Here is a 13,093-nt window from a genome sequence, read left to right on the forward strand (position 1 = left end):
CAGCATATGGTCTCACAAGGGGTCTGAGGATCTCATCTTGGTACCTAATGGCAGTCAGGCTACCTCTGGCGAGCACATGGAGGACTGTGCGGTCCCCCCAAAGAAATGCCACCCCACACCATGACTGACCCACCGCCAAACCGGTCATGCTGGAGGATGTTGCAGGCAGCAGAACGTTCTCCACGGCATCTCCAGACTCTGTCACGTCTGTCACATGTGCTCAGTGTGAACCTGCTTTCATCTGTGAAGAGCACAGGGCGCCAGTGGCGAATTTGACAATCTTGGTGTTCTCTGATAAATGCCAAACGTCCTGCATGGTGTTGGGCTGTAAGCACAACCCGCACCTGTGGACGTCGGGCCCTCATACCACCCTCATGGAGTCTGTTTCTGACCGTTTCAGCAGACACATGCACATTTGTGGCCTGCTGGAGGTCATTTTGCAGGGCTCTGGCAGTGCTCCTCCTGCTCCTCCTTGCACTAAGGCGGAGGTAGCGGTCCTGCTGCTGGGTTGTTGCCCTCCTACGGCCTCCTCCATGTCTCCTGATGTACTGGCCTGTCTCCTGGTAGCACCTCCATGCTCTAGACACTACGCTGACAGACACAGCAAACCTTCTTGCCACAGCTCGCATTGATGTGCCATCCTGGATGAGCTGCACTACCTGAGCCACTTGTGTGGGTTGTAGACTCTGTCTCATGCTACCACTAGAGTGAAAGCACCGCCAGCATTCAAAAGTGACCAAAACATCAGCCAGGAAGCATAGGAACTTAGAAGTGGTCTGTGGTCACCACCTGCAGAACCACTCCTTTATTGGGGGTGTCTTGCTAATTGCCTATAATTTCCACCTGTTGTCTATTCCATTTGCACAACAGCATGTGACATTTATTGTCAATCAGTGTTGCTTCCTAAGTGGACAGTTCGATTTCACAGAAGTGTGATTGACTTGGAGTTACATTGTGTTGTTTAAGTGTTCCCTTTATTTTTTTGAGCAGTGTATATGTTCAAGTTATTTAAATCTTAATTGGCAGGAAAACATTTACTGAGATCACTGGTGTGAAATCTCTAGTTATTTTATATTTATAGGCCTATTTTGTTAACTATAGTTTCTGCTACTGCGCGCCCGCCCTTTGGGTCAATGGTTGATCCTCTGCTTGCGCCGAGTGCATGTGATCCTTTGCTCTGTGCGCTAGAGTGCCTGCTGCTCTTATCCTCGCAGAAACTATGATTGATAAGACAGCAGTTGATGCACTGAAGACGGTACCATTGTCAAATAACATAGTGTGCTGTACGATCGAGGACATGGGCGTTGATATTGTTGATCAAGTGCTGAAAAAATATTAATTCCGGTCCATTTTCTCTGCAGTTAGAGATATCGACTGATGTCATTGGGGAAGGCAATTTGATTGCGTTTGTGCCATACAGAAACATTTAGGAAATTAATGAGCACATTCTGTTCTGCAAGAAGCTAACGGGGAGAACTACGGGTGAGGATGTGTTTCACGTTATTGACACCTTTTTCTCACAGCACAATCTGGATTGGGAAATCCTGTGTTCATGTGTGCACGGTTCGTGCTGCATCAATGCCTGGGACTCGCAGTGGCGGATTTAGGCATAGGCGACATGGGCAGGCTCCTAGGGCGGCATCTTGCCGTGGGCGGCATGGGGCGCCCGCACAAAAAAATAAAAATAATAATAATAATATTCAGAATGGTGACATTTGCGCAATCGGTTTTCTATTGCTCATTTACACGTCACGTCAATGATATCATGTCACCGTGTGGGACTGTGGGTCAATTAACCTTGTCTGAGTGGGCGCCCTGATTCTAGATTGTAAGCTAGGCAGGCTACTGTCTGGGAAGGTCTCCCACTCAGAATTACTAGATGGAGAGGGGGCGGGGTAGGTTGACCTCAGGACTCCCCACTGGAAGCCCGAGGTAGGGGGAGCGGAGAATCTATCCAATACCGCACTTCTAACTTCGTACAGTACTAATGCAATTAGTAATGCAATTAGTTGTGCTATTTAAGTTGTGTGTTTCTTGTTTGAAGTGCAATAGTGTAATAATCAGGTTCTCTTCTTTATAAGTGTGTTATTCTATTTGTCTTTGTGTGATATAGGAGTTGTGCAATTTAGTTTTATTTGTGTGTTTTTTGTTAGCAATAGTGTAATAATTTGATTCTCTTTTTATTTGTAGTTATATACTACAATTTGTTTCTATTTGTCTTTGTTACTTCTTTTTGATATTTATGAGTCTTATTTTTGTATTTTTATATTTATATCGTTTTAAATGTTATGGTTATGTATTTGTGTTGTTCCAAATGTCTGAATAAAAATTACAGTTAGTGCAGAATGGTGGGTTTTTGTTGTTGTTGGGGGGCTGAAGGGGGGATTTGCCCAGGGAGCCTTACAAGCTATAACCACCACTGCGCTGGAAGAGTGAAATGATTAATTGCCGACATAAAGAAGATATATCCCACTGTATCATTCACAGAGAGGCATTGGCTAGCAATAGAATGTCCTGAGTTACATGATGTTTTGAATGACACAGTGAAAGTGATTAACCACATTTTTGTCAAATTTACACGTAATCTATGAATCACGCCGGTCGCACACACATGAGGGGGTACTTCAGGTAGGTCAAAGTGCTTTAGGAGTACAGTACCCAAATAAGGTTGGGAACCACTGGGCAAGCCCACACCTGCCCAACACGGGCAAGCCTACACCAGCCCAACACAGGCTAGTCCACATCAGTCCAACACAGGCTAGCCTACACCAAGCCCAACACGGGCGAGCTCACATCAAGTCCACACCAGCCCAACAATGGCTAGCCCACACCAGCCCAACACGGGCCAGCCCACGCCAAGCCAACGCCAAGCCCAAAATGGGCTAGCCCACACCAACCCAACACAGGCCAGCCCACACCGAGCCCAGCACCGGCTAGCCCGCACCAGTCCAACACAGGCTAGCCTACACCAGCCCAACACAGGCTATAGCCCACACCATACCATGCAAGCTAGAGGCGGGGGCTCATACAAATATTTGGGGGCGTGGTTTGCAGACTTTTTGTGCAGCCATTACTGAGATTGTCGTTCCAGTTTAAATGTTATGTTGTGTGATGCAGAAGTTTAAAAAGGTATTGTACACTGCCAAAAAGACTCTAATAAGTGCATATGACAAATGAGAAACATAACAGTTTCTCTTGTAAAAATATATGTATGATAGTATCAACTTGGATGGCATTCTGCTACAATGTAACATATTCCCTAATTACCTTTTAGGCTTGATGCAATTTATGCATTTAATTAAATTGTAATAATTAAATTATAAATAAACTAATTCCTATTAAAAAACAGTGTTGTGGCGTCACTACAGCCTGGGGTTTGATCCCTGGCTGTGTCATTACCGGCCGTGACTGGGAGTCCCATAGGGCGGTGGACAATTGGCCCAGCATCGTCCGGGTTAGGGAAGGGTTTGGCCGGGGGGGCTTTACTTGGACCATCGCTCTTTTGCGATTCCTTGTGGTGGGCCAGGCGCCTGCAGGCTGACTTTGGTCATCAGTTGAACAGTGTTTCCTCCGACACATTAGTGCGGCTGGCTTCCGGGTTAAGCGAGTGGGTGTTAAGAAGCGCGGTTTGGCGGGTCATGTTTTTGAGGACGCATGACTCGACCTTCGCCTCTCCTGAGCCCGTTGTGGAGTTGCAGCGATGAGACAAGATCGTAATCACGAAATTGGGGAGAAAAAGGGGGTAAAATGTACAAAAAATACATAAACAAAATAGCAAAGGAGCATTGGCCCAATGTGGGCGGCCTACAGTACGTACAGGAGGGACATTATTTTAGTCTGTATTTGGCACACATCGTGCCAATGTGGGCATGTTTGCTGGGAAAAGATGGTCTTATTTAGGCAAAGTGAGGGCCGCTCTCACCAGAGAAAATGTGGAGCCGATAAGCAAAGGCGCATTATCCTTATGTGGGCAGCCTACATGGGGCCAACGTGGGCAGGTTTTCCTGGTTCTTTAGTCATCTCTCATGGGCAGACTACATAAACATAAATGGTACCGTAGATTTGCCTTTATACTATGAGCACCGATAGCTAATGAGCAGCAATAGTTCCTGGGCATAGGTTTTTCCATCACTGGTTATTCGAATTTCGGAAGGGAAAGGGACATTTGGCCCATAGACTTGCCTGTAACTTGCAAAGAGAGAGGGTGGAGCTCCTCATTCCGGTCCTCGTTCTAGCATCTCTTCATGGGCATGTTCCTCTGCACCCCAGGAATTGCTGACGCATACCAGATCTTACAACGCCTGGATAGGTATTTTACATATCAGCTAACCACATCATATGGTACAGCAATCGGGGTGGCAGGTAGCCTAGTGGTTAGAGTGTATGTTGCAAGATCAAATCCCTGAGCTGACAAGGTAAAAATCTGTTGTTCTGCCCCTGAACAAGGCAGTTAACCCACTGTTCCTAGACTGTCATTGAAAATAGGAATTTGTTCATAACTGACCTGCCTAGTTAAATAAAGGTAAAAATAAATTTTTTATTGATAATGTTGATAATGTGGCACGCAAACATTGGTTGATGCATGCAATGTCTGAGCAGAGAAATGTGACCCATATCATCTCTTAACACATATGAACCCAGCACGTAATTGAGCAGCTGACCAATGATGTGATACTCTAGTTCTGGTTTATCCAAGATGATCTCATTAGCAGTGAGGGATGCAACCCAGGCCAGCCATGCTAGAAAAATAGTGGGCATAGGCGAGAAGGGATTAAGAGATCTTGCTCTCTCAGTTGTTCACATAAACATAACAAGATTAACAACTAATGCTAGCCAGAGCGAGATTAACTCAAATTTAAATAACAAAAACATTAGATAAACCATCTAAAACTGTTTCAGCTAGTTGGCCATCAAAAATGTATAAACAACCTGGTCTCAGAGCATTTTGTATTATTCTATAAGTAAATCCGAAACACTCCATTTGGTATGATATGTTACATTTGGTTACATAAAACAGATGGAAGGAGAGTTGGTGTATAATGTGAATGTCTAGCAACCCAAAGGTTGCGACTTCGAATCTAATCACGGACAACTTTACCATTTAGCTAATTTGCAACTTCTTAGCATGTTAGCTAACCCTTCGCCTAACCCTTTTAGCTAACCCTGCCCCTAACCCTAACCTGACTCCTTAACTTAACCCTAACCTTAACCCCTAATCCCTAGACTACCGTTAGCCACCTAGCTAGAATTCTTAACATATAAAATGCATTTCATTTTGTGACATATCATACATAATGAGTGATGGACTTCCACAAATTAATACATACCATACATACATAATATACAGTGCATTTGGAAAATATTCAGATCCCTTGACTTTTACATTTTTTTTCCCTCCTAACTCTACACACAATCCCCCATAATGACAAAGTGAAAACAGGTTATAGAAGTATTTGCACATTTATTAAAAATAAAAAAGGCTCACATCTGTTTAAATAAGGTCCCGCAGTTGACAGTGCATGTCAGAGCAAAAACCAAGCCATGAGGTTGAAGGAATTGTCCATAGAGCTCCGAGACAGGATTGTATCGAGGCACAGATCTGGAGAAGGGTACCAACAAATGTCTGCAGCATTGAATGTCCCCAGGAACACAGTGACCTCCATCATTCTTAAATGGAAGAAGTTTGGAACCACCAAGACTCTTCCTAGATCAAGCCACCCGGCCAAACTGAGCAATCAGGGGAGAAGGGCTTTGGTCAGGGAGGTGACCAAGACCCGATGGTCACTAATAGAGCTCCAGAGTTCCTCTGTGGAGATGGGAGAACCTCCTAGAAGGACAACCATCTCTGCAGCACTCTACCAATCAAATCAAAATCAAATTAAATCTAACTTTATTAGTCACATGTGTAGACCTTACTGTGAAATGTTTACTTACAAGCCCTTAACCAACAGTGCAATTCAAGAAAGACTTAAGAAAATATTTACCAAATAAACTTAAGTTAAAAATAATAAAAAGTAGCACAATAAAATAACAATAACGAGGCTATATACAAGGGGTACCGGTACTCAGTCAATGTGCGGGGGCACAGGTTAGTCGAGGTAATTTGTACATGTGAAGTGACTATGCATAGATAATTAACAGTGTAGCAGCAGTGTAAAAAAAAATGGGGGGGGTGTCAATGTAAATAGTTTGGTGGCCATTTGATTCATTGTTCAGCGGTCTTATGGCTTGGGGGTAGAAGCTGTTAAGGAGCCTTTTGGTCCTAGACTTGGCGCTCTGGTACCGCTTGCCGTGCGGTAGCAGAGAATACAGTCTATGACTTGGGCGACTGGGGTCTTTGACAATGTTTTGGGCTTTCCTCTGACACCGCCTAGTAAACTCAGAAAAAAAGAAACGTCCCTTTTTCAGGACCCTGTCTTTCAAAGATAGTTCGTAATAATCCAAATAACTTCACAGATCTTCATTGTAAAGGGTTTTAACACGGTTTCCCATGCTTGTTCAATGAACCATAAACAATTAATGAACATGCACCTGTGGAACGGTCATTAAGACACTAACAGCTTACAGACGGTAGTCAATTAAGGTCACAGTTATGAACACTTAGGACACTAAAGAGGCCTTTCTACTGACTCTGAAAACAAACAAAAGAAAGATGCCCAGGGTCCCTGCTCATCTGCGTGAGCGTGCCTTAGGCATGCTGCAAGGAGGCATGAGGACTGCAGATGTGGCCAGGGCAATAAATTGCATTGTCCGTACTGTGAGATGCCTAAGACAGCACTACAGGGAGACAGGACGGACAGCTGATCGTCCTCGCAGTGGCAGAGCATGTGTAACAACACCTGCACAGGATCGGTACATCCAAACATCACACCTGCAGGACAGGTACAGGATGGCAACAACAGCTGTCCGAGTTACACCAGGAATGCACAATCCCTCCATCAGTGGTCTGACTGTCCGCAAAAGGCAGGGAGAGGCTGGACTGAGGGCTTGTAGCTCTGTTGTAAGGCAGGTCCTCACCAGACATCACCTGCAACAACGTCGCCTGTGGGCACAAACCCACCGTCGCTGTGCTCTTCACTGATGAGTCTCGGTTTTGTCTCACCAGGGGTGATGGTCTGAGTCGCGTTTATCGTCGAAGGAATGAGCGTTACACCGAGGCCTGTACTCTGGAAAGGGATCGATTTGGAGGTGGATGGTCCGTCATGGTCTGGGGCTGTGTGTCACAGCATCATCGGACTGAGCTTGTTGTCATTGCAGGCAATCTCAACGCTGTGCGTTACAGGGAAGACATCCTCCTCCCTCATGTAGTACCCTTCCTGCAGGCTCATCCTAACATGACTCACCAGCATGACAATGACACCAGCCATACTGCTCGTTCTGTGCGTGATTTCCTGCAAGACAGGAATGTCAATGTTCTGCCATGGCTAGCGAAGAGCCCGGATCTCAATCCCATTGAGAACGTCTGGGACCTGTTGGATCGGAGGGTGAGGGCTAGGGCCATTCCCCCCAGAAATGTCTGGGAACTTGCAGGTGCTTTGGTGGTAGAGTGGGTTAACATCTCACAGCAAGAACTGTCAAATCTGGTGCAGTCCATGAGGAGGAGATGCACTGCAGTACTTAATGCAGCTGGTGGCCACACCAGACACTGACTGTTTCTTTTGAATTTGATACCCCCTTTGTTCAGGGACACATTATTCCATTTCTGTTAGTCACATGTCTGTGGAACTTGTTCAGTTTATGTCTCAGTTGTTGAATCTTGTTCTGTTCATACAAATGTTTACACATGTTAAGTTTGCTGAAAATAAACGCAGTTGACAGTGAGAGAACATTTCTTTTTTTGCAGAGTTTATATAGGTCCTGGATGAAAGGAACCTCGGCCCCAGTGATGTACTGGGCCATACGCACTACCCTCTGTAGCGCCTTGTGGTCAGATGCCGAGCACTTGCCGTACCAGGTGGTGATGGAACTGGTCAGGATGCTGTCGATGGGGATCTGGGGACCCATGCTAAACCTTTTCAATCTCTTGAGGGGGAAAATGTGTTGTCGTGCCCTCTTCACAACTCTCTGTGTGTTTGGACCGTAATAGTTTGTTGGTGATGTGGACATCAAGGAACTTGAAACTCTCGACCTGCTCCATTACAGCCCTGTCGATGTTAATGGGGCCTGTTCGGCTTGCCTTTTCTTGTAGTCCATGGTCAGCTCCATGGTAAGCTCCTTTGTCTTGCTCGCATTGAGAGAGAGAGATCTCCCTATAGGTTGTCTCGTTGTCGGTGATCAGGCCTGCCACTGTTGTGTCATTATCAAACTTAATGATGGTGTTGGAGTCGTGTTCGGCCACACAGTCGTGGGTGAACAGGGAGTACAGGAGGGGACTAAGTACACACACCTGAGGGGCCCCAGTGTTGAGGATCAGTGTGGCAGACGTGTTGTTGCCTCCCCTTTTCACCTGGGGGCGGCCTGTCAGGAAGTCCAGGATCCAGTTGCAGAGGGAGGTGTTTAGTCCCAGGGTCCTTAGCTTAGTGATGAGCTTTGTGGGCACTATGGTGTTGAACAGTGAGCTGTAGTCAATGAACAGCATTCTCACACAGGTATTCCTTTTGTCCAGGTGGGAAAGGGCAGTGTGGAGTGCGATTAAGATGCGTCATCTGTGGATCTTTTGGGGTGGTATGAGAATTGTAGTGGGTCTAGGGTATCCAGGAGGATGCTGTTGATGTGAGCCATGACCAGCCTTTCAAAGCACTTCATGGCTACCGACGTGAGTGCTACGGTGCGGAAATCATTTAGGCAGGTTACATTCGCTTCCTTGGGCACAGGGACTATGGTGGTCTGCTTGAAACATGTACACTACCCTTCAAAAGTTAGGGGTCACTGAGAAATGTCCTTGTTTTTTTAAAGAAAAGCACAAAAAATTCAGTAGTGTATGTATTACAGACTCGGTCAGGGAGAGGTTGAAAACGTCAGTGAAGACACTTGCCAGTTGGTCCACGCATGCTTTGAGTAAACGTCCTGGTAATCCATCTGGCCCCGCTGCTTTGTGAATGTTGACCTGTTTAAAGGTCTTGCTCACATCGGCTACCAAGAGTGTTATCACACAGTCGTCCAGAACAGCTGGTTCTCTCATCCACGCTTCAGTGTTTCTTGCCTCGAAGCTAGCATGAAAGGCATTTAGCTTGTCTGGTAGGCTCGCGTCATTGGGCATCTCGCGTCTGGGTTTACCTTTGTAGTCTGTAACAATTTTCAAGCCCTTCCACAACAGACGAGCGTCAGAGCCTGTGTAGTAGGATTCAATCTTAATCCTGTATTGACGCTTTGCTTGTTTGATGGTTTATCTGAGGGCCTAACGGGATATCTTATGAACGGCCAGATTAGTGTCCCGCTCCTTGAAAGCAGCAGCTCTAGCCTTTAGCTCGATGTTGCCTGTAATCCATGGCATCTGGTTAGGACATGTACGTACTGTCACTGTGGGGACGACGTCATCGATACACTTATTGATGAAGCCGATGACTGAGGTGATATACTCCTCAATGCCATTGTATGAATCCCGGAACATATTCCAGTCTGTGCTTGCAAAGCAGTCCTGTAGCGTAGCATCAGTGTCATCTGACAACTTCCGTATTGAGCGAGTCACTGGTACTTCCTGCTTTAGTTTTTTTTGTAAGCAGGATTCAGGAGGATAGAGTTATGGTCAAATGGACGGCGGGGGAGAGCTTTGTATGCATCTCTGTGTGTGGAGTAAAGGTGGTCTAGAGTTTTTTTCCCTCTGGTTGCACATGTGACATGCTGGAAGAAATTAGGTAAAACTGATTTATGTTTGCATGCATTAAAGTCTCCGGCTACGAGGAGCGTCGCTTATGGATGAGCATTTTCTTGTTTGCTTATGGTCTTATACTGCTGGTTGAGTGCGGTCATAGTGCAAGCATCGGTTTGTGGTGGTAAATAGATGGCTATGAATAATATAGATGAGAACTCTCTTGGTAGATAGTGTTGTGTACGGCTTATTATAAGCTACTCTACCTCAGGCGAGCGATACCTCGAGACTTCTTTAATATTAGACACCAGCTGTTATTGACAAATAGCTTCTCTGTCCTGACGGTGCAAAAATGTATCGTTCTGCATTTGAACAAGGCAGTTAACCCGCTGTTCCCCGGTAAGGCGTCACTGTAAATAAGAATTTGTTCTTAACTGACTCCTAGTTAAATAAAATAAAAATGGTGGGGGCAGCTGCATGCTGTGGGTATGTTTTTCAACAGGAAGACTAGTCAGGATCGAGGGAAAGACGAAGGGAGCTAAGTACAGAGAGATCCTTCATGAAAACCTGCTCCAGAGAGCTCAGAACCTCAGACTGGGGCGAAGGTTCACCTTCCAACAGGACAACGGCTCTAAGCAAACAGCAAAGACAACGCAGGAGTGGCTTCGGGACAAATCTCTGAATGTCCTTGAGTGACCCAGCCAGAGCCTGGATTTGATCCTGATCAAACATCTCTGGAGAGACCTGAAAATAGCCATGCAGCAACGCTCTCCATCCAACCTGACAGAGCTTGAGAGGATCTGCATAGGAGAATGGGAGAAACTCCCCAAATACAGGTGTGTCAAGCTTGTAACGTCATACCCAACTAGACCTGAGGCTGTAATCGCTGCCAAAATTGCTTCAACAAAGTACTGAGTAAAGTGTATGAGTTCTTACAGTACGTAAATGTGATATTTCCACTTAAAAATGTTCATAAATTTGCAAAAATTTCTACAAATCCTTTTTTGCTTTATCATTATGAAGTATCGTATGTAGATTGAACATTTAATCAATTTGAGAAGAAGGCTGTAGAAGAACAAAATGTGGAACAAAAATAAAGGGGCCTGATTACCTTCCGAATGCACTGAATTATACAAAATGGAGTGTCTCCAATAAACATACAGAATAATATAAAATGCTCTGAGACAAGGTTGCAACAAACGATGGGGAATAATGGCCTGCCTGCTCGTCCTTCTGCAGCTTGCCTGCCAATGCATGTTTGTCCCAATCCATGTTTTAACATCTTAATGGGAGCTTGCCTGCTCGCCCATTTGATAGATGCCAAATACATTTGATTGACAACCAAGGGTGCGTTCATAAATTGACTCCAGTGTGTCACAGGGCGCTCTGGGTCGTTAATAAATTCAGACCTTTGTCAGATGGTCTGTTTGTAATTTCAGAGCGCACACTACACTATTGACACGGGACGTGCTGGCTGAGGAGCAGGGTGGATCCGAGTGTCTTTCACAAAGGTAGTCAAGCACCCAAGCTAACTGGCTAAAGTTGTCTCACCTGCTAACTACTTCTAGACACAAATGAGAGAACACCTCAAATCAAATCAAATCAAATTTTGTTGGTCACATACACATGCAAATGTTTTTGTGAGTGTAGTGAAATGCTTGTGCTTCTCGTTCCGACAGTGCAGCAATATCTAACAAGTAATATCTAACAATTCCACAACAAATACCTAATACACACAGATCTAAGTAAAGGAATGGAATAAGAATATATAAATATATAGATGAGCAATGTCAGAGCGGCATATGCTAAGATGCAAAATATAGTATAGAATACAGTATATACATATGAGATGAGTAATTGTTTCAATATCAAATTCAATCTCCAACTGTCCCATAGTAATGAATGTGTAGGAGTCGGGAGTCGTGACGAGAGAGAGGCAGGCAGCTTTTCTCAGCCAGTCAAAATCATGAATCAGCTGGCATATTTAAAAAAAATTGTATATAGGGCTGCTGCCCTATATACAGTACCAGTCAAACATTTGGACATACTTACTCATTCAAGGGATTTTCTTTATTTTTTATATTTTCTACATTGTAAAATAATAGTGAAGACATCAAAACTATGAAATAACACCTATGGATTCATGTAGTAACCAGAAAAGTGTTAAACAAATCAAAATCTATTTTATATTTGAGATTCTTCAATGTAGCCACCCGTTGATTAAGGCAGCCCCCCGCACCTCTCTGATTCAGAGGGGTAGGGTTAAATGCGGAAGACACATTTCAGTTGAATACATTCAGTTGGACAACTGACTAGGTATCCCCCTTTGCCCTTTCCCTTTGCCTTGATGACAACTTTGCACACTCTTGGTATTCTCTCAAGCAGATTCATGAGGTAGTCACCCAGAGGAAGGCCATAAAAATTGTCAAAGACTCCAGCCACCCAAGTCATAGACTGTTCTCTCTGCTACCGCATGGCAAGTGGTACCGAAGCGCGAAGTCTGGGACCAAAAGGCTCCTTATCAGCTTCTACCCCCAAGGCATAAGAGAGCTGAACAGTTAATAAAATGGCTACAAGGACTATTTACATTGACCCCCTTATTTTATTATTATTTATTGTTATTTTTTGCACTGACTCTCTTGCACAGGCTTGATGTACACTCACTGGACTCTGACCACTCACTCACACATACTACACTGACACTCCAACACACATACATGGACACACAACAAAAACACACACACACACACATATATATATATATATATATATATATATATATATATATATATATATATATATATATGGACAACACACATACATGGACACACAAAAAAACCATGTATGTGTGTTGGAGTGTCAGTGTAGTATGTGTGAGTGAGTGGTCAGAGTCCAGTGAGTGTACATCAAGCCTGTGCAAGAGAGTCAGTGCAAAAAATAACAATAAATAATAATAAAATAAGGGGGTCAATGTAAATTGTCCTATATATATATATATATATATATATATAGCCTCGTTATTGTTATTTAATTGTATTACTATTTTTCCTTTAGTTTATTTAGCAAATTTTTCTTACTTACTTAATTTTTTTGGCATTGTTGGTTAAGGGCTCATGAGTAAGTATTTTGCAATAAGGTTGTTGTATTTGGCGCATGTGACAACTAAACATTTATTTGATAATAACCATCATATCAAAGTAAATTTGGAGTCAAGCGGTGATATGTTGTGTGGTCTGCAATTTTTTGGGGTGAAACACATCTCTGATGGAAAAAGCGCATATTGTTTTAGAATATTCGCATTAAAATCTGTTGCCAATTGGATGGAAACCTAGCTACTGGCAGCTA

The sequence above is a fragment of the Salmo trutta genome, chromosome 16, assembly GCF_901001165.1.
Source record: "Salmo trutta chromosome 16, fSalTru1.1, whole genome shotgun sequence".
Lineage (NCBI taxonomy): Eukaryota > Metazoa > Chordata > Actinopteri > Salmoniformes > Salmonidae > Salmo > Salmo trutta.